Source organism: Orcinus orca, chromosome 4 (assembly GCF_937001465.1).
Source record: "Orcinus orca chromosome 4, mOrcOrc1.1, whole genome shotgun sequence".
In the NCBI taxonomy this organism is placed as follows: Eukaryota; Metazoa; Chordata; class Mammalia; order Artiodactyla; family Delphinidae; genus Orcinus; species Orcinus orca.
In genome coordinates, this window is record NC_064562.1 from 127588998 (window position 1) to 127609320 (window position 20323).

A 20323-nucleotide genomic window follows, 5' to 3' on the forward strand; every position below is an offset into this window, starting at 1 on the left:
TGGGCGGGATCTATGATTCTAATGTAAATGGATTCCAAAGCTAGATGGTTTGGGGTTTTGAATGAGCAGATTAAAAAAATAAGTATCATGAGCAAATGAATATTTTTTATTTTGATAATGTTGAAATTGCATTGTGCTTCAAAGTGGTAGATCTCTGATGTACTAAATGTCTCCTAATCTAAAAAATTTGAAATAATTCCAAACCTCTGATATTGAAAAGGTCACTGGCAAACAAGGGATTAGTATATTTGTACAGTACCGTGTAATTTGGTTAAAAAAAGCATGCCCACATATGACAGTTTTTAGATAATAGCATGAAGATAGTGATGCAATCTGATAAACGTAAAAGGATAATTCAGGGCAGGCAGGAACATTGGTAGAATGTCCTTTTGTACTTAAGGATTCTGGATCCCCCAGCCCTCGAGGACATTTTTATAGAGTGTTAGCTAATTGATCAATAATTTTTTAAAAAAGAAAAAACAACTAGAAAAGAGCAAGAGAGCAAGAGATAGGGAAAAAGAAAAAGGGAATTTTTGCTTGAATTCACGATATCATTTCAAAATCCTCTTAATTTATTTCTGAATTCCCTGTGCTGTATTAGAAACAATATACTCAGAACTATTAAAGGGGTGGAGAACGTATCTCAAGAAGATTTTAAGCTCTGAGTGATGATACTAAATTCACACGACCAAAGCCATCTTAAAGTTATTTGAGGGGTTAGAGAAGAAGAAATCATCATATGTGATAACTGTAATATTTTTAAAGCTCCATTTTCTCAAACATATTTATTTTAGGAATAAATTCTTTTCCAAACTTGCAGTCAAAATGATAGCAATTAATAGCAAGTTTTGAGTGTGTGTGTATGTTTGTGCATACATTAAAAGGCACATACTAAATGAGCGGTTAAAACACAGTGAATTTTGAATATTAAAAGTAATTTCACCTAGAAAGAACACACACACATACCACACATGCACACAGGTAAACATCCTTCAGCTTGGCAAGTCAGATGAAAGTGGATTATCACCTTAACTCTTATCATTTACTGTTGTGTGTTTGGAGCCTATCGCTTAATTTCCAGGTCCTCATCTGTAAAATGTGAACAACTATGTATGCCTTTTGGTATTTTGTGAGGATTAAAAATAATGTGGGGCTTCCCTGGTGGCGTAGTGGTTGAGAGTCCGCCTGCCGATGCAGGGGACGCAGGTTCATGCCCCGGTCCGGGAATATCCCACGTGCCACGGAGCGGCTGGGCCCGTGAGCCATGGCCACTGAGCCTGCGCGTCCGGAGCCTGTGCTCCACAACAGAGAGGCCGCAGCAGTGAGAGGCCCGCGTACCACACCCGCCCCCCCCCCACACACAAATGTGTATAAAATTCTTTGAGCACTATTTAATATATAGGTGATGACAGTAGCTTTTAGGTGTTATTGCTCTTCCCTTAAATGGAATTGTTTTTTGGAATAAACCATGTAGAGGAAAGTCTATTTATAATTTAGAGAGAGGCAGAATATGCTATTGGTACTTTGCAAAGGCTACTAGTCATTTTTCAAAATGTCAGAAGTTATATGCTATAACTGGAAACATTTTGTCTCATACAGATTATTGAGATTTATATAAATGTACCCCAGGTCTTTAGATTACTGCTTCACATCTTTTGCACAGCAGGCAATTTAAATTTTCCCATTTAGAAACTTCTAAATTGTCCAAGCCAGAAAATACCAGACATCCCCCTCTCTTGCTAACTTTTTTTTTTTTTTTTTTTTTTTGCGGTATGCGGGCCTCTCACTGTTGTGGCCTCTCCCGTTGCGGAGCACAGGCTCCGGACGCGCAGGCTCAGCGGCCATGGCTCACGGGCCCAGCCGCTCTTCGGCATGTGGGATCTTCCCGGACTGGGGCACGAACCCGTGTCCCCTGCATCGGCAGGCGGACTCTCAACCACTGCGCCATCAGGGAAGCCCTGCTAACTTTAATAGACCATTAAATGTGCTTTGTTGGGGAAATAATAATTGAGAGATATTCATCCCTAATAAGGATGAAATCTGAGAAAAGCAAGAATTGGAGCAAAGTCAATGCCATGTCACTTAATTCTATTGTCTGCTTTTCTACTAGAGGTTCACGTTGAATCCACTATAGGATTCTTTTTTAAATTTTTATTTATTTATTTATGGCTGCGTTGGGTCTTCATTGCTGCGCGTGGGCTTTCTTTAGTTGCAGAGAGCAGGAGCTACTCTTTGTTGCGGTGCGCGGGCTTCTCATGGCGGTGGCTTCTCTTGTTGCAGAGCATGGGCTCTAGGCGCATGGGCTTCAGTAGTTGTGGCATATGGGTTCAGTAGTTGTGGCTCTCGGGCTCTGGGGTGCAGGCTCAGTAGTTGTCCAGGGGCTTAGGTGCTCCGTGGCATGTGGGATATTCCCGGACCAGGGCTCGAACCCGTGTCCTCTGCATTGGCAGGTGGATTCTTAACCACTGTGCCACCAGGGAAGTCCCCCTATAGGATTCTACGTAAGCATCCAGGATTATGGGCCACCAGGCTCACTGTGGCCTGGGTGTTGATCTAACATGTTGAATCATAATTTTTGGAAACGTGCCTCTTCCTTGAGTAAATATTTAACAGTTGAGCCATAATCCACCTGTTTATTCTACACCTCAAAAAAGCAATTCTTCTGAGGGACAGAACTAAAGGGTCCTTTGCCAAAAAAGCCACAGTGTGAGAAAATAAGCTCAAGGAGTTTATTTTGTATTAGAATTTTAGTGAGTATCTGGAAGATAGAAATTCTTTTAGCTTTTCTTAAGAATGTCTGTTCTGGCTTTAGTGACTGAGCTCGTCAGCGCTCTCCCCACAAAGACCACCAGGAAAACACCTGTCGTTGGGTGTATTGGGGTTCCGACTCACTGCAGTGAGGGAGGATGCACATCACAAGGAACCGAGTTTGAAATGACTCATTACGTTCGGGCTTTGAATGAGTGATTTGGGGGAGGGTCCAAGAAAGTGGGGACTCACTCTGGGTTGGGTGCTGTCAGAAAGCAGGAACAGTTTTATGATTGTGTATCCCAATAAATCTTAGCTGTAGGAGGGGAGACTAAAGCTGTAGTCAGTAAAGAAGTGGCAATCTCTCAGTTAGCAAGAGAGAGGGATGGCTAGAATTTTGTGGCTTGGACAATGTTCATATTTTGTCTGTGTTTAGACATGATAAGGTGCCATTATTGTCCTGCTCCATCGTGGTCACAGAGTGGCCTGGTCTGATGATGATGCCCTGTGAAATGATTTATGTTCAACAGCAAAACACCTAGGTCAAGCTGATAGTAACAGGCCAGCTCCTGGATGTCAGCGGCTGCTTTTCTCTTTCTCAAGCTTGAACACAAAGATACTTTTGGAGGGAGAGAGAGATTTATTTATTATTGGATGCTCGTTAGTGTCCAAGGAAAATAAATCAGATAGTATTGTTGCTAAAATATTCATAGAAACCTTTTTCATTTAATACTTCAAAAAATAGTTTCCTTAAGGCTCAGTTATTTCACACAAATAAATATTAGCTAGGACACAGATTTGGGATTGACGTTTTAGTGAGGGTTCAGTGCAGAAGAGGATATGGAAACTACTGGAATTCTCACCTGGGATCCTGGACTGAAAGGAAGCATTGGCAACTGTGTGAAATGTATCAGGGTAAGTGTTTAGCCTTCTAAATCCCAGCCAACTCTATAAAAATTTCTTATCCCAGACAATATTTTGGCAGATTAGATGAAAAGAATCCAAGACCACATTAGTGGGCAGCACCCATACTTTCCAATTTTGTATCAATGACATGGCAGTGGATTTACACTGGAAGAGGCTGCACGAGCCTTAGATAATTTACATAAATGATAATGGAAATGCTCAAACGTCAATCACATGTGACAGAGCCATCTGAAACCACTAGGCTTGGTGAGTTCTTCTAAAACAAGTAAATAATTAAATGGCTTAATAACTATTTTCCTCATTTGGTGGAATAACTATATAAAGATGAATGTATAACTATGTAGTGTTGTTTTTAACAAAGTAGTAAGATAAAATGGCTTTGTAGGATACCTTATATTCATTTAAGAAGTTTTGACCTGTACCATTCTTTGAAAATATTTATGACCTTTGCAAAAATATTTTTGTTTTATATAATTTTGTTGCTGTTTACTTGCCACTGCCTAAATGGGGAGATGAAAGTAGTGCCAGATATGTGAGTGAAATGCTGAACCATTGAAATGTGAATAAGAGACATAGTGAAAGGTTTATTTTTACAGCCGCCATGGAAAGCATGGGTTTTTCAGTGGAATCAGGTAGCAGATCCAACATTTGGATGTTCACCTTGTCTTGCAGTCAAATTAGTTTTGAATTTAGTTGGTGCCTTATCTTGTCCAATCAAGTCTAGAAAGGCTTTAATATATAATTCACCCTGAATAATATCCACATTTCTTCAACTTTCCAAAAACTTATGATTTACCCTTTATTTTATATCAGTTTATAACCCAGAATAGCGTGTGCTGCCTGAAGACAGCAATTCCCCATCACTGAAAGTATTTAAAATGACCATCTGTCAGAGATAACGGAAATTTTTTTTACTGGATGGAAAAATCCCTTACAACAGCAGTCCCCAAGATTTTTGGCACCAGGGACCGGTTTTGTGGAAGACAATTTTTCCACGGCTGGAGGTGAAGGTTAGGGTTAGGGTTCCGGCTGTAATGCGAGCGATGGGGAGCAATGGGGAGCGGCAGGTAAAGCTTCGCTAGCTCGTCCACTGCTCACCTCCTGCTGTGCGGCCTGGTTCCTAAAGGTACCGGTCCGCGGCCCGGGGGTTGGGGACCCCTGCCTTACAACCTAGTATTCTGTGATTTTCCTTCTATGTCTGTCTCTCTCTTTCCATCTCTTTTGACCCACCTTCATGATACTGATATTTTTCACTGCTAATTTCATATGTACGTAATAGCTAGAAACTAATCCTAAAATATCCTTTTTTAGAGTAAAGTGCTGTCTGCTGACCACAACTACTAGAATTACCTGGGTTGCCTGCTAAAAGAACAAAATTCTTAGGACCTACTTTAGACCTGCTCAGTCACTTTTGAGGGTTTTTAACTGGTGCCCTACTCTTTTTGATGTGCGCTAGAGTTTAGAACCATTGCTTTAGAAAGTGGTCAGCAGTCATGAAGTCGAGTTATTTTAGAAAGAAGAATCTCTGATTTCAATTAGATGTGTTAGATTGCTACTTGGCTCTTACATTTTTTTCTTTTAAGTCTAGATGGCAACAGCAGTGATACAAAAGAAGCAAAAGCATTTTTCTCCCATCTTCTTATTCTACCTCTAGAACCTAGAATGCTTCACATACACCATCTCATTTAATCTTCAAAATAACTCCCATTGAGTATTATTATCCCAGTTTTGTAGATGAGCAACTGGAGACTCAGAGACTTTATACAGAGAGAGAGATGGAGAAATGATAGACATTTTCCCCACCAATCAACAAATGACATATTTTGAACCATTTCTCCCATGGAAACCAGATGCTAAACTATTCTATGCTAAGCTATTCCTGTGTCTCTAGCAAAGCTTCTAAGCTATCTATAGTTTCATCTTCTGCCAAGATATCCTCCAGATCTTTTCCCCCATTGTTGCTTCCTATCTTTCATCAGTTGATCATGTTTTTCAAAATGCCCACTCTAATCTCTGGGAATAATATGTAAAGAGGATGTCTTTCCTGGATGTCTATAATATTCTTCCAAGCAGGACTCCTCTTTCTCTTCCTTTTGCTTCCATTATATTTTCTGATATGTTGGTGTAGATGTTTCTTTCAGTTTCTTTCAGATGTTTATTTGAAAATCCACAGAAAGGAATGGGACAACAAAAGAAGCAAACAGGTATCATGTGGTTTAGGTGTGTTAAATTAAGCTAACATGAAAACTTGATCCTACTTTCACAATATGAGTTCTAATTATTCCCTTGAGGAACTTTGTGAGCATGATATTCCCAGTAATTGCTCTATGGAAGGCTCTTTTTCATATACTCTTTTCTGAAGTGTTTGAGGTTTCTTTTTCCTTCTTGATAAAGTTTCTGAAGAGACAAGTGATTGCATATTGAAATAGAATTCAGATTTTTAATCTGCATTTGTTAGAGCATACTAGATTATAAATGTGTCTACAGTTTTATTTCTTTCCTGCTTGTATTCTGTTCTAATTCCTGTGGGTAGCAGAAACAAAGCCACTGCTTATTTTTATATCAGTGGGCACTGGCAAGAGTCATCACAACAAATAAACTTACCATCTCAATTTCCTTTGACTTTGGAAGGGCAGAGTTGGGATTGCTACCAAATGAGACAATCTTTTGATAGAAAAAAATTATTTTATATACTCGAGTTCAAGTCAGTATGATAGGGTATTTCTTTTCTTTGAAATCCATTAATACTTGCCAACCTTTTAGGGAGGGTCAATTTTTTAAAGCTGGAGGGAGACAGTAAGAAATGTTCTAGTTAATGATACACGTAAATCTAGAGGTTAAGCTTCTACTTAGTTATCAGACCTAGTTTTTGTTCATGTTTTTCTGGTAACTCACAGACAAATATCTTCTTCTTTTACCCACTAATTTGTGTTTGTGCTCATTAAGACAAAGACCTTGATTTGTAACATTTGCTTAATGAGCTTTGATTTCTAAGAATCAACTTGTTTAACTCAGTTTAATTTAGATGTTTCTTCCTAACACATAGGAAAGCTCCTTTAATTCAACAACTGGTTTGCCAGGTGTATAGTACTGCAATAGCCGCTATGGCATTGCTGGACTAAAAGTCAATGATTGATACCCTCACTGAGCTTATAATCTGCCTGAGCAGACATTTCTATCAAAAAAATAAGCCATCCAGAGAAATATTATAAATATTATGTAATACCTATATTATAAGTAATAATTATTATGTTGTACATTGCCAAAAATTAATTCTCAGGAGCCTGGAGAAGGGCAAGAGATCAGTGTGATTTTGTTAAAACATTAAGCCGTATGAATGGGTGAACAATAGCCCTGAGCTTTGAATTTCAACTAATACTTAAGTATGAAGGAAGGGGATACACAGGCAATCAGATGGAGCAACCTCAGCCATACAATTACAAGCTACATTAAAGATTACGAAACTGGTGAGACATTTAATGTAGTTCACAGTTGTAAACTTTGTGGGTGAACTCTCTCTGACATGTCCTTATGCTCTGAGCCTTGGTCAGTTCTAGGCTTACATTTTGGAATCCACTTTGTTTGGGGGATTATACTGTGTCCTTCTCTTATAGAATATATCACTAATCATTCATCTGTGAAGGTCTTGCCCCATATTTATTCATGTTTCTACATTATTTCTGTAGTCAATAGTAAATTCCAGAAAATAAGCATAGGAATGCTTTTTGAAATTATACAAATAATCAACCTCTACCTTTACCTTAAGAGATACTGGTATAGTTAACCCAGGGCTGTAATTACCTAGAACACTTACACAGGAATTTCTAAGACTTTACATATTAGCTGAAAATGGCTTTTCTCAAAAAAAAAAGAAAATGGCTTTTCTCATCTGGTTATTATTATATCTGTTGTATGTTAGCCTACTTGGACTTTCTACCCATAAAGTAAGGACACTTATAGCTGCTGCCACTTCAGAGAACACTTAAGTTTAAAGAGAAAGAAGTAAAGGAGTGTTTTAGAAGTAAAACTATGAAAACAGAAATAAATGTTAGGATCTGTGTGGATTTTGCAAGTTTGAAGAAGTTAAAAATGAAAGGTGGACCATTCATTTCACCAAGTACTAGAAAGTGATACCTTTTTATAAGTATTTTAATGTAATAATTTACTATAATGCTGATCTTTAGCAACAAGTATCTCTATGTGGCAAATTGAGCCAGTTTAGGTGAGGGTGTTCTAACTTTTAAAAAATTATTGAAAACTTTAAAGAAGCAAAACATTATGAGAATTATGTATGAGAAATTTGGTATTTTCTGTGTCAGGATTTTAGTTCTCTTTTCATAAAATGTGTATCCCTAAATATTCCTTTTCCTGGGTGTTCTCAATATTTGCCCTGAATTGAGACAGTGTGGTGGCAAGATGCCCTCCTCTCTTATTTTGTAGCATTATCTTGTAATCATTGCACAGAGGGGTGGCAGCAAAGCTAAAAACCAATATTCAAAAATGAAAATCAGGAAGGAAAAAAACTAGGACAAATACAGACACTTTTCATTCAGTAGTTCAGAGATACCATTAGAATTATTAGCACTATCCATGCTATTGGCTTATTAAAATGAGTATGAATATCTACCTAATTTTCACACATCCAATCAAATCTGTGTTAGCCGTGTTTCACCTGATACAATTGTCTAGTATTGTCTGTGTAACTGACACAGTAAATCCTTTCAGTGTCCTCTTAAATCAGTCAAATTCAAAAGACGAGATCTACATATGATTTGGTATATGTATATTGTTGTCATGAGCTGTAGTAGTATATTTAATAATTGTCTATGCAACTGAGGCTTAGCATGATTTATCATGTATCATCATCTGTGTAGAAAAGTTGTTCCAAAGCTTATGTTTAAATGGCCAACGGAGAGACTTCATAAATAGCCTATAGGAATCAGTTCTGTTCTGCCTCAGCATGCAGACGAGAGGGTTATCATAACGGTGTATTTGTGTAAGCACTCCTCTGTTCCAGTACTTTGATGTGGCTATATGCCACACACCTGTGCATTGCCGGGTCATACAGCATGTAATGGGGATGTGGGCCTGTGACAGGGTGGAGGCAAATTTGTCATACTCAGGGTTGTGATGTTTCTTCTAAATCTCCTGAAGAAAGCTAATATGCCTTTCAGTATGATTGTCAGCTTCTCATCCTCTGTAGAAAGTCAAGGTACTGCTCTATCCTGGTGATAATGCTTTATCCTATGTAGTACAGGTGAGGAGAAGGATAGAGGAAATGTCCCATAGTAGCTTCTCTTCCACCTGTTTTTGAAGACATGCATCAAAGTTTGTGATTCAGAAGGATAAAATAAATTTGTATCTGAGGTTTATCTGCAGAGCAGTTATTTTGGTTTGGGTTTCAAGGTACTATAATTGTTTGATCATTTTGAACATGTGAATCTGATATTAGAATAGAATTTACATTGTGGAGTTTACCCCTAGTTCTAGCAAAGGGATTTGGTTCTCCCAGGACAACATACAGAACAAAATGAAGCAAGTGACAGGAGTAAAATAAAGTATATGTGTAAAAGACTTTGAGAATTTTGTATTTGTGCTTTGAGAATTCAGCAATTGGTAACACTTTCCTCATAGCCTATAATTTATAGTAGTGACTATGGAAAGCCTTAATGTAAATTACCCATTTGTTTTCATAAATTTAGACTGTTTTGAAAACCACATTTGAATAGCACTAATAAAATGTTTGTGAGTAACACATTACTCTGAGACTCTGAATAAGTCCATGTACTGGGGTTTTAGGATGAATAGTGACTGGGTTTTGGTTTGAATTGCTCAGCTATTTAGGGTATAGTGCTAGTCTAGCCACTATATTCCATATAGACCAATTCTCTTCAGTCTCAAAGGCATGGACTTCATGTGTAACCTCAAAGAGTAGCTGATCAAAGGGTGACAGAGAAGGAGGATACTGCTAGATGTGTGCAAACTTAAATCCATTACCCAAACACACACTTTTTAAAAATGGATGCTCTATTGACACGTATTTATGTGTCAAGATTATTCCCTAATGACTACCTCCTTAATATGATAAGGAATTCTATCTTGTCTAGAAGATCCAAATGAGGAGTAAGAATAGTAAAATAATGAAAGTAAAATGGAGGTTCTCTATGGCTTTATGGTGTTTACCGAAGTCAAACTTGTTTGAATAAATTATGTTTTATCCAATAAGATGAGCAATTTAACTATAGAAAAATTATTCATTAGGAAAAATAGTTCACCTCATTGGAACAACATTTTACAAGAATAAGTAAAAAAATAAAAAGCAATAGTTAAAAATATTGAGAGCTTATCACAGTATTAGGTGCTAGCCATTGTGCTAAGAGTTCTACATAGATTATCTAATTTTCTCTTCACAATAATCCGATGAGTGGGTACTACATTATTCTCACATTAAAGATGAGGAGATTGATGTCTAAAGGGATTGAAAGATTTCCCTGATTGAATCCATGTAGCTCTCCCAGGTTTTACCCCGGGTCAAACCTACCATTCTGCCTGTCTCCAAAACCCTGTGCTGTGATAATAGAACAAAGTTTTAAACAATTAAAATAGGATCAAGAATGAAAGAATAAACCCATTGTCCAAAACCCATTGTACCAATATGCCTTCACTGATTGGTCAATGAATCTAAAAAGCTACTTTGATTGATTTTTTTCAAATATAGTTTAAAACACAAGTATAAATCCAAATAGGAAAATGTTTTTTATGTAGTTGTTGACTAAAATTATCAGATGCTTTCACAATATCCTAGCCAGATGTGAGTTCTCAGTCTTAGTACTGGAACACTGAAGAATGAAGCTTTATACATTGGTATTTGCATCTGTGCTTCAGCTATTTTAGTCAAATGGCTGACACCCTTAACATAGCCTCTCCAATATAAGGGGGAATTTGTTAGTGAGTTCATGTTGCTTGTCCTAATTCAAAAGGTCACTAATCTATCATGTGTTCCATAATCTCATTACACAGCAGGGACCTCTTTCCAGTTGTTAAAGAATCAGTAGGAGTGATTGGGCTATTACATGGGGCAATCAGGCATTTTTCTCCTGGCCCATGTGGGAACCTTCATTTTTGAGAGGATAGGAGGTCTGTTCCATCTGCAAATTCTTCCAGATGGCCTGACCCGGAATGGCTTCCATGCCTGATTTGTGAAGGTAGTTCTTAGGCAACAGCAACAAGTGTATGTGGTTTGGGAACTTACTCTTACTTTGACAGAATGCCTTGATCAGATAAAGAACTACTCATGGACAATTTACTGAGTCACTGGCCAGAGTCCAATGAAAGAGTGAAGTTCCTTTCCTTATTGCTTCTTCCTGATAATAATTTTAAGGGATGATTATATTTTTACAACATTTTATTTATAATTTATCCATATGTGAAGACAATTAGCTGAATGGAAGTATTTTTTCCTTTGCAGAGCAATTAATTTTTCTTTTCCCAAAGGTTATTAGGATATACTTTTTGTAGGCTGCCTGTAACAATGTCAAAGAGTTTAGGAAAAAATTATATACACACATACATGCACATTTGTATTATTCTGAGTTTCAGCTATGATATATTGTAAATGGCTTAGAAGCTTTTGATTAAAAAAAAAAGTTATAACCATACTCTAACTCATAGTTGCCTGGATGTTTGAAGTGTCTTCATTATTGTTGTTGTTATAGAAAGTTTCTATGATGAAGTATCCTCATTCTAAACCTAGTGATATGCCATGTATAGATTTTAGATTCTTGTCTACAGCAGGATTATTAATTTGGAAGCTATAAATTGAATTTCCAAATATTCAAACAGGCTTCCTTCCTAGGGTGGGTTTGGCTACTTTCATCTGTGTATGCCAGGATCTATGATGGCCGTCTCAAGTTTCAACCCAGGAGTCAAGGGTCATGTAGAGATTATCATGGGATGGCCTAATCTATTATTATTTATTTTTTAAAATAAATTTATTTATTTATTTTTGGGCTGCGTTGGGCCTTTGTTGCTACACACGGGCTTTCTCTAGTTGTGGAGAGGGAGGGCTACTCTTCGTTGCAGTGTGTGGGCTTCTCACTGTGATGGATTCTCTTTGCTGTGTAGCATGGGCTCTAGGCACGTGGGCTTCAGTAGTTGTGGCATGCAGCCTCAGTAGTTGTGGCGCATGGGCTTAGTTGCTCTGTGGTATGTGGGATCTTCCTGGACCAGGGATCGAACCCATGCCCCCTGCATTGACAGGCGGATTCTTAACCACTGCACCACCAGGGAAGTCCCTAGATGGCCTAATCTATAATTCAAATATCATGTACATTTTGCCTTAATACTTTGTAATAAAGAAAGTAATGTTGGTGTGCATTTTGGAATTTTTACTCTTTGGAATGGTTTCTCAAATTCATTTCAAGGTGATCAATGAGTTTAGATCTTGTTATATTCTCTCCTGACTATACAGCTCTTTGTATATTTCTATATGAATGCATATCAACCTTTCATAGTATGTTTTTTTTAAACCTCCAGAAGAACCTTATTTTGAGTAGAGATTATTTAACACTATATGAATTGAAGAAATGAACAGTTATGACTAATTCAGTAAACTGAGAATATGTGATCCAACATGGAACTCCTAGAATGTTTTTGATACAAATAAGTACCTCATGGGGGTGATTGATACTTAGGCAGGTATGGCTGACTACATTTTTCCATATACTGAATATTCTGGGGTATGAGAATGATCCCTTGCCTCTGTTCAATGGCAGTTGTCAAGTACATATTCACCTATTATTTACCCAGTAATTTCAAGGCTGTATAGCTGACATATTTAAAAATAGAATTGATATTTTGCTTCTTCTTTCTACAGTTCTAATTTGATTATTTTCCCTAGGCCTGCCACAATGAAAAGTAATATGTCTGTTGACCCTAAAGTGACCTTGAGGAAATGAGGTGCTTATACTAACTTAGGTAACAGATGATAAGCGTCTGTGTTATAGCTGACCAAAATTCACGTTCTATAGTGTAATTTCTACTTGAATCTAACATTTTGAAGTTGAATATGAGATTTGGTAAAAATATATCCAGTGGAATACATATGAACATGTATTCATATATATATGTGTGTATAACAAATCTTCGGATATTACCAAATGATAGCAAAAGATACCACAAAATTTGCCATGTTTTCTAAGTGATAGTATTCAGTTATCATTTAGTAAAATCATATCTGCAGCCAAAATTGAAGATAAGATAATATTTGATAACAGTCGTATTAAAATAAGACATTCTGAGAAAAGTGGACTTCAGTATTACTTTCTTAGAAAATATGTTGTAGTTCTTGAGTTTGCTTTCACCATGTATCTAGTCAAAGTTTGTACTTCTTTAATGATGCTGATATGTCATTTTCCATTGGAAAAAGAACTGCTTTTAGTCACAATCAAAAAACATTTTCTGTTTTTTGTGGCCACTTTCTCAGTTGGGAGAAGACGGAAGACCAAATAAACTGGTAAATAGTAATCTACATCTATGATATTTATTAGAGATTATTTTCAGTTGCTGGCAGTTATAGATAGCTGTTTTTATATTTTAAGTTTAAAAATTCTTGAAAATTAATGTAAATTTGGAAATCAAAGAACTGAATTATGGAAAATGGTATTTTGTCTCATAATAAAATATTTCTACCTTTAGAATTATGAAACCAAACTCAAAGCAAATATAAAAGTAAGGCTGAAAAAGAAATCTCCAGTCTACTTTGAGTAGACATTATGATAGTTCTTGCTAATTTTCAACTAAATACATGAGAATTTGTTTAGGTTGCAAAGGGAAAAATACTTTTCTGCTCCTGTATTTCATTTGATGGCTCATATGTCACTTTATTTATGGAGTGCTCACCACTCAGCTCATTTTAGTACAACGTTTTATTTTGTGGTTGACCTAAGACATTAAACTGAAATATGATTTTTTTTTGAAAAACACAAAAAAAGTTTTTTTTTTTTTTCAGTAGATAATGTACAATACAAATGGCTTTCCTTCCATTGAAAGTCATTTTTGGAACTTTTTGCAGTGTGGTCCAGTTTAAGCTGTTTTGCTTTTTGGTGTTAAAGATGTATATTACTTATTTTTGAGAAATTTTGCCTCATTAATTCTTTATGAATTTGAAACGCTTTAGAGTTTGATATGGCATAGTGGATTTCGCTGTGAGTCTAACAGTAAAAAAAAAAAAAAAAAAAAGGTCTCTTCCACCTACCTCATCCATCTCTCTGTGTGGATTAAGTTCCCTCAACAATACTCCTAGGGGCTTATCATGATGATAGGATTTTGTGCCTGCTTTAGTTGTGTTTCCCATATGCAGTACCAATTGTTCAGTGAGTATATACGTAACAGCAGGCATGCCAGTCAGGATTCAGCCAGGATTAGCCAGGAGGGCTCTATACTCTGGTGTGGCACACAGCCGTCTTTTGTTTTTCCCATGCCAGAAGCCCCTCATTTTCCCCGTTTTTAGAAAATCCAGACTAGTGTGAACACTCTTGCCTTGTATGGTTCTTTGGGAAGTAAACAGTCTTTTATTTATGATCTGAGTCATAAATTGCAATTCATTTTCTGTGCATCTGTAGAACCTCTAACAAATAAACAATTTTAGAATTGAAATTTAAACAAATGTAATACCTCTTAAATATCCTTAGCACCTATCCTATGTGTATAATAAAGGTAATATTTTTATTATTGCAAAACCAATATATTTACGAACCCTCAATCTCTCTCTCTCTCTCTTTCGAGAGTGTGTGTGTGTTGATGTGTGTATGCATACAAGTGAATTTACTGTGTGATTCATACTAGTTTCTTCGAGAGTATAAACTTCTAGGGCTCCAAGTAGCTTAAAATAGAGCTGGAATTAGCTTAAAATTTCAAAATCCCAATGTCTTATTTTATATGAGGAAACCGAGATGCAGAGAAGTCAAATACATTGGCCAAAATCATGTAAGTCGTTAAGGGCAGATGTGGGCCTAGACTTAAGGTCTCCTGACCCCTAGAACAGTGATCTTTCTATTGCTTAGAGGTCATCTTAAAGAGCAGTCAAAGCCTAGCAATGAGAAGAGTATTTAAATGTTGATTTTGAGCGAGGTACAGCTTTACAAAGGCCCCTTATCTGCTTATGAAGGAGACTCAGGTCAGCTTGACAGTGAGGACAGGCCATGTTTCTAACACCAAGTGATGTGCCAATTTTCATTTGCAAGGTTATTATGCAAAAGCTAATTTCTTGATATTTACTAATCGAGTGCTTCATGAGAACTTGTTATACCAGGGCTCCCAATCTAGGGCTGTTTTTCAGCTGGGATGTGTAAAACGGTGGCTACTTTGCTGGAGTCATGACCCTGGTGTCCGCCAGGTCCAGGTATATATTTTATGATACTTTAAGGCCTTTTAAAATTAGAACTTTAAAACAAACTGAAAAGGTAGCCAAAATCAAAGCATTATTAGGAAACTATATGGATTTGTTGAACTATTAACACATATCCATCTTATAAGGATGCTTGGTTTTACTGAACAGTCTGTGTAGCTTCAAGTTTTAATCTCTTCCTACCTTGATTCACGTTGTCCTCCCCCCCAACACACACACGCACACACACGCACACGCACGCACACGCACACGCACACACACTTAGGCCTCTTACAGTTTTTGTAAACTGACTCTAGGGGCTACTGGACCCATTCTGTGAGTGCTTAAAGTTCTGTTGTGGTACTCTTATTAAGAAAGGTTCTTGGTTACTAGTTGGGGTATTCTTTATTCATCCATGTATTATTAATTCTTCACTCAACACACATTTATTGAATGCTTCTTAATGGTAGGACATTGTGCGGTGCAAAATACAAAATATAGAAAACTAATTCCTTGAGGCCCGGGAATATGTCTCCCTCATTTAATAGATGATTATTTTATTACATGATAACTGACGTGATGGAAATGTGCATAGTCTAGTACAAGAGCACAGAAAAGGCCGGACAAGAACTCCTGCAAGTTCTGATGACTGAGCTGAGCTTTAAAGGATAAGTAGGAGTGATCCAGGCACAGGTGCAACAGAAGCATTTCTGACAGAAGTTAGAGCATGACTCATGTCATGGGGAAGTGAAAACAGGCCGGCACAGCCTGGAAAGAAGGGCATATTGGGGCTGAGGTTGGAGTCTGGAATGGGACAGCGGCTCTGACGTGTGCGAGGTGTGTAAGCTTGGACAAATGATTAGCTTCTCTGTGTCTCGGTTTCCTCATCTGTAAAAACTGAGATAATTACGGAACCTGCCTAATAGAGTTTCTGTGAGAATTACGTGAGTTAATATATGTAAAGTGCATAGAATAAGCCTTGGCAATAGTGAGCATCATGTAGGTTTTCTGCTGCTAGATTATAAAATGAAAAGCAAGTAGAGCATATGATACATGAGGCAGAAGTAAAGCTATCGTGCCTCATGGTAGTAAGCTTGGACTGTATGTTGTATAGCTAAAGAGGAGACTTTAAAAGGCTTTAAGCAGTGGGGCGACATGACCAGATTTATTATTTCCATCACTGTGGAGACTGCAGAGAATGGGAAAGTCTAGAGACAGAATTTATTTAGGGAGTTATAAAACTTGGGAGATGTGATCTTGGAATAAACTAAGATGTAGTGGTGGTAGCTGTGGAGAGGAAGGGACAGATAAAGGTAAATGAGTCTGATTAAGCCACTGAGTGGACTTAGTGGTGAGGTGAAGTGGGGGAAGAGTAAGAGTGAAAAGTGACTCCTAGGTGTCCAATTCTGGTGATTTGGTGGCTGTTCGTACTAGCAACTGACAGAGCTAATAGCAGAAGAGCAGGTTCAGAGGGAAAGGGGCTGGGTTCCGATTTTCACCTGTAGGGCTCATGGTGCCTGTGGAACATGCAGAGGGAAAAGTCCAGTGTCGGACTCCAGCTCCAACGAGTCCAGGGAAACCTGAGGGATGGACGGCGTCGGCGAAGGAAATAAGACCTGACACCCTTTGTAGATGTCAGCACATCGAGCACACATTTATTTTTCAGAGCAGGTATTTATATTTAGGCAGGTTTCATCATCATGTACAAAATCAAAAAATCTCAACATATTCTAACCTCAAAATATTTTTATCAGTTTTCTGAAAACGTCCCCAGTTTCTAGATGTACTAACAAGATACTTCCCCAAGTTCTCATTAGTTGCAGGTTATTTTCTAGTAGTTAAGCCAAGCTGTTATGTAAGTCTTTATTACACAAGTGCAAGCTTCGTGTTCTTTCTGCATGGGCAAGTTTTTTGAATAGTGCCTTGAAAATATTTACAATATATCCTACAGTTCCTGTGTACCTGACTGCACTAGTAGCACTCACAATACCTCCTACGCTCCTGTTTATCATCCGCCAGTTGTTGCCAGAGTATTAACCTTTCTTTATAGTGGACCCATATGAAAGCAAAATCATCAACAACCCCTTCGTAGGGCCACTGTTGTTCAGTTGGGGGTGTTTTCCATAGGAACATCCCTGTATTTCCAGACTGTGTATTGCGTTCCCAGTTTCCTGGGGCCGAAATAGGTACTTTCCATTTTGTGATAATAATAGTGTGGGGGGGGGTAGTAGTTTTTCTCATTTTCCTAACCCTGGGCGTAAATCCCCCTTGTGCTGTTTCCATATATAAGCTTAACACAGCCAAACAAATCAATAGAGATGTAGTCCACCGTCCTGGCACAGTGCTGCTTCGCAGTCCTGCCTTTGATTGCATCATGACTTTGTCACGGCGCAGGGACTCCAGGATGGCTTCCAACAGTCCAACAGACATTTGACGTGTGATACTTGGGGGAAAGATCAGGACAGCTATAATTTTAAAAACCATCAGTGTGGTGAGGTTGAAATCATGAGAAGTAATGAAATCACTCATAGATGGAGGACAGTCTTGGAGTGACACCTGTAGTTACAAGAAAGAAATTGTTAGGGTAGAGACAACAAAAGGAGATAGAAGAGCTCCTAGGAGAGCTGGGAAAGAGAACATGCTCATCTTTGCCTCCAGGTATGATTTCCCCACATAAGAATGCCAGGCTTAGATGCTAACAAGTATTCCTCTGGGGCTGCACTTTGCATATGATAACCCAAACCATGAGTCTAAAGTTGCCTGGTTTTTCACCCAGGCTGCATGGCCACAGTGAAAATAAGTTAACTGGTCACATGTTTCTCCCTGGTTAGGTGGACCAAGCTTGTTCTCCTGTCCATTGGTCACACAATCATTGTGTCTTTGGGGCCATTGAGTAATGCTAGTTGATTTTCTAAGCATACTGTTATGAGTCTGTACAGTTGGGGCATTAAGTATATCATTTGGGCAGTTATTCCTAAATTAAAGAGATCATTAAAGATCACAAGTTAAAGAGATGATTTGGGCAACTATTCCCAAAGAAACCCAAAATAAATCATCTCTTTCTGTGATATTTTATTTTTTTCTTCAGTTTTCTCCAGAGTATTGGAAAGATCTGAACTTTATAGCCATGTCTTTGCAACAAAACAAATCTGCTAATAATTGCCTATGACTAGCTGATAAAAAATCTTTAAGCTTTTCCTGCCTTCATTGTGAATTTCTCTTACACAATGTAAGAATTGTAAAGATACACAAAATTGAGGCAATTAGTTATGTATATACTGGATGTGTCACATGTAAGTGGTGATGGAAATTATTACAAGAATATTTACTTTGTTATTTTAAAATAATTTGCAAACTAGAGGTCCCTGGAAGTCCTTTAAACTTGTGTTACCCTTGTTTGCTTCTACCAGTTGCTGTATTGTGAATGTCATACAAATAGGCTTCCCCTAAAAACTTTGGAAAATTTTAACTTGATAACATATGATGAAAAGCAAATAAAAATATACTATTTTAGTAGTGGATTAGAAAAGTGCCTAGAGAAGCACCTGTATGTATTTCCCAGATTTCAGATTAGAGTTTGATATCAAATGAGGATCAAGAGAATGATCAGAAATGACTCATATGATTGTATATTTGTTACCAAGAGAATAATGACATGGCTAAGAGTCCCAAAATGTAGGCAATTTTATAATAAATAAATAATAAAGTACAACTCTAGATTTAGGGAAACACTGAAAATATATAAAATCAAGTAAGTGATGTCAGATTCAACAGATTAAGAAAGTTGGAAATGAAGATCAAAGTCCTAGAAGGAATAGGCGATGTGAACAGATTGCAGGGGTTACTGTAGAACAAGGAGGGAGGGAGGACGCTGGGCATGTAATCAGCAAGGTCAGGGAGAAATGAAGAAAAGAACATTTATGCCCTAATTAGCCAGCAATTTGTTATAAAACAGCCTTGCCACCTGGAGAGCCGAATTTTAGAATTTATTGGCACAAGCCATCAAATGAGCCAAATTAGAGCAGGCTGTCATCCAGGTCTCCAGCACGGGCTACAGTGAACGATTAGCAACAGCTACACGCCTCAGGAAGGCTGGGAGAGGAGAAGGTGTACTTAGTAAGAGAAGGGATAACACAATCAAAGAAGATCCACATACGTTCGTGAGACTTCCCTATTGCAATCAGTCTTTTAAAAGTCAGACAATGCATCTGGCCTTTGACACCCTGTATGATATCTCAAACTGAGTATTTTGCTACCGAATGAAACTAAATAGGACAAGAAAGAACTGCTCATCTCTTTATTGCATCATCGTTTATGCTAAACTTTTCCATTAAAGGGTAATGTTTCTCTTTAACCTTGGGGACTGCATGTGGCTCATTGTTCTTTCTCAAACTGAATATCCAGTGTGTTCCTGGAACTCATCACTTCTACCTTTACCACAGTCCCTATTCATTCCTCCTTCTCTGGCCTCCCTCAGGGATGCATGAGTATCCTACCTGTAGTGCTACTGCCAGAGTTCTGTCTTCTGTTTGACTCTGGTAACCTCCTCCTCCCTTTCATCTTGTTTTCTAGGTGCGGAGCCTTTACAGCTTTGCACTGTGCTGTAAAGTGGTATTATCTCCCTCTGTATTGACACTTGACCGGAATAATCTAACCCATCTTATCCCAAGCCCAGTTGGATGTTCTGGTCAATATTGTGGCTTCGTATGACCCTCTTGTGTTGAGGGTCAGCCCACATGTCAGTCTTTACACCACTTGTCTATATTTTGTTCTTCATCCTGGGTGGACACTGCAGAGGTTTGGAACATAAATTCTCCTCTCCAAGCCTTTCTGCTCAGAGAGACATTTTATATTCTCCAAATTAAAATGTACTATTTTTCATTTCTCTTGTCGTGGAATGCTTTCCCTTCTGCTAGACAAAGCTGATCTGCTTTCCTTTGTCTTCTACTGAGCTCTATTCCTAGCATGCAAGCATTGTCACTTTGTCACTTTAAAAGTCTCGGCATCACTAGAGTTCATGAAATTGTGAGTTCTAATTAGAAGTGTAGTGCTGATTCTCTAAGCACATGAGTACTTGGCATCTTTTCCTCTGGGACTAATCAGTACAAATGGCATTGCCACTGTTTGAATTTTTTCATCTGATTCCAACTAAACTTAGTGACTCTGAGTTTGAATTCCAACAAAAATGCAGTTACTTGAATTGCTTGGTTTGGGGATATCAGGAAAGCACTGCATTTGTCTGAAAGACAGAATATATTTGCC

At 37.8% G+C, this 20323-nt stretch overlaps 1 protein-coding gene across 19 annotated transcripts in view; it reads left to right on the forward strand.

Moving 5' to 3' along the window:
- ANK2 (ankyrin 2) overlaps positions 1-20323 on the forward strand; it is a 683094-nt gene that overhangs the window by 344365 nt on the left and 318406 nt on the right. The window lies entirely within an intron of this gene.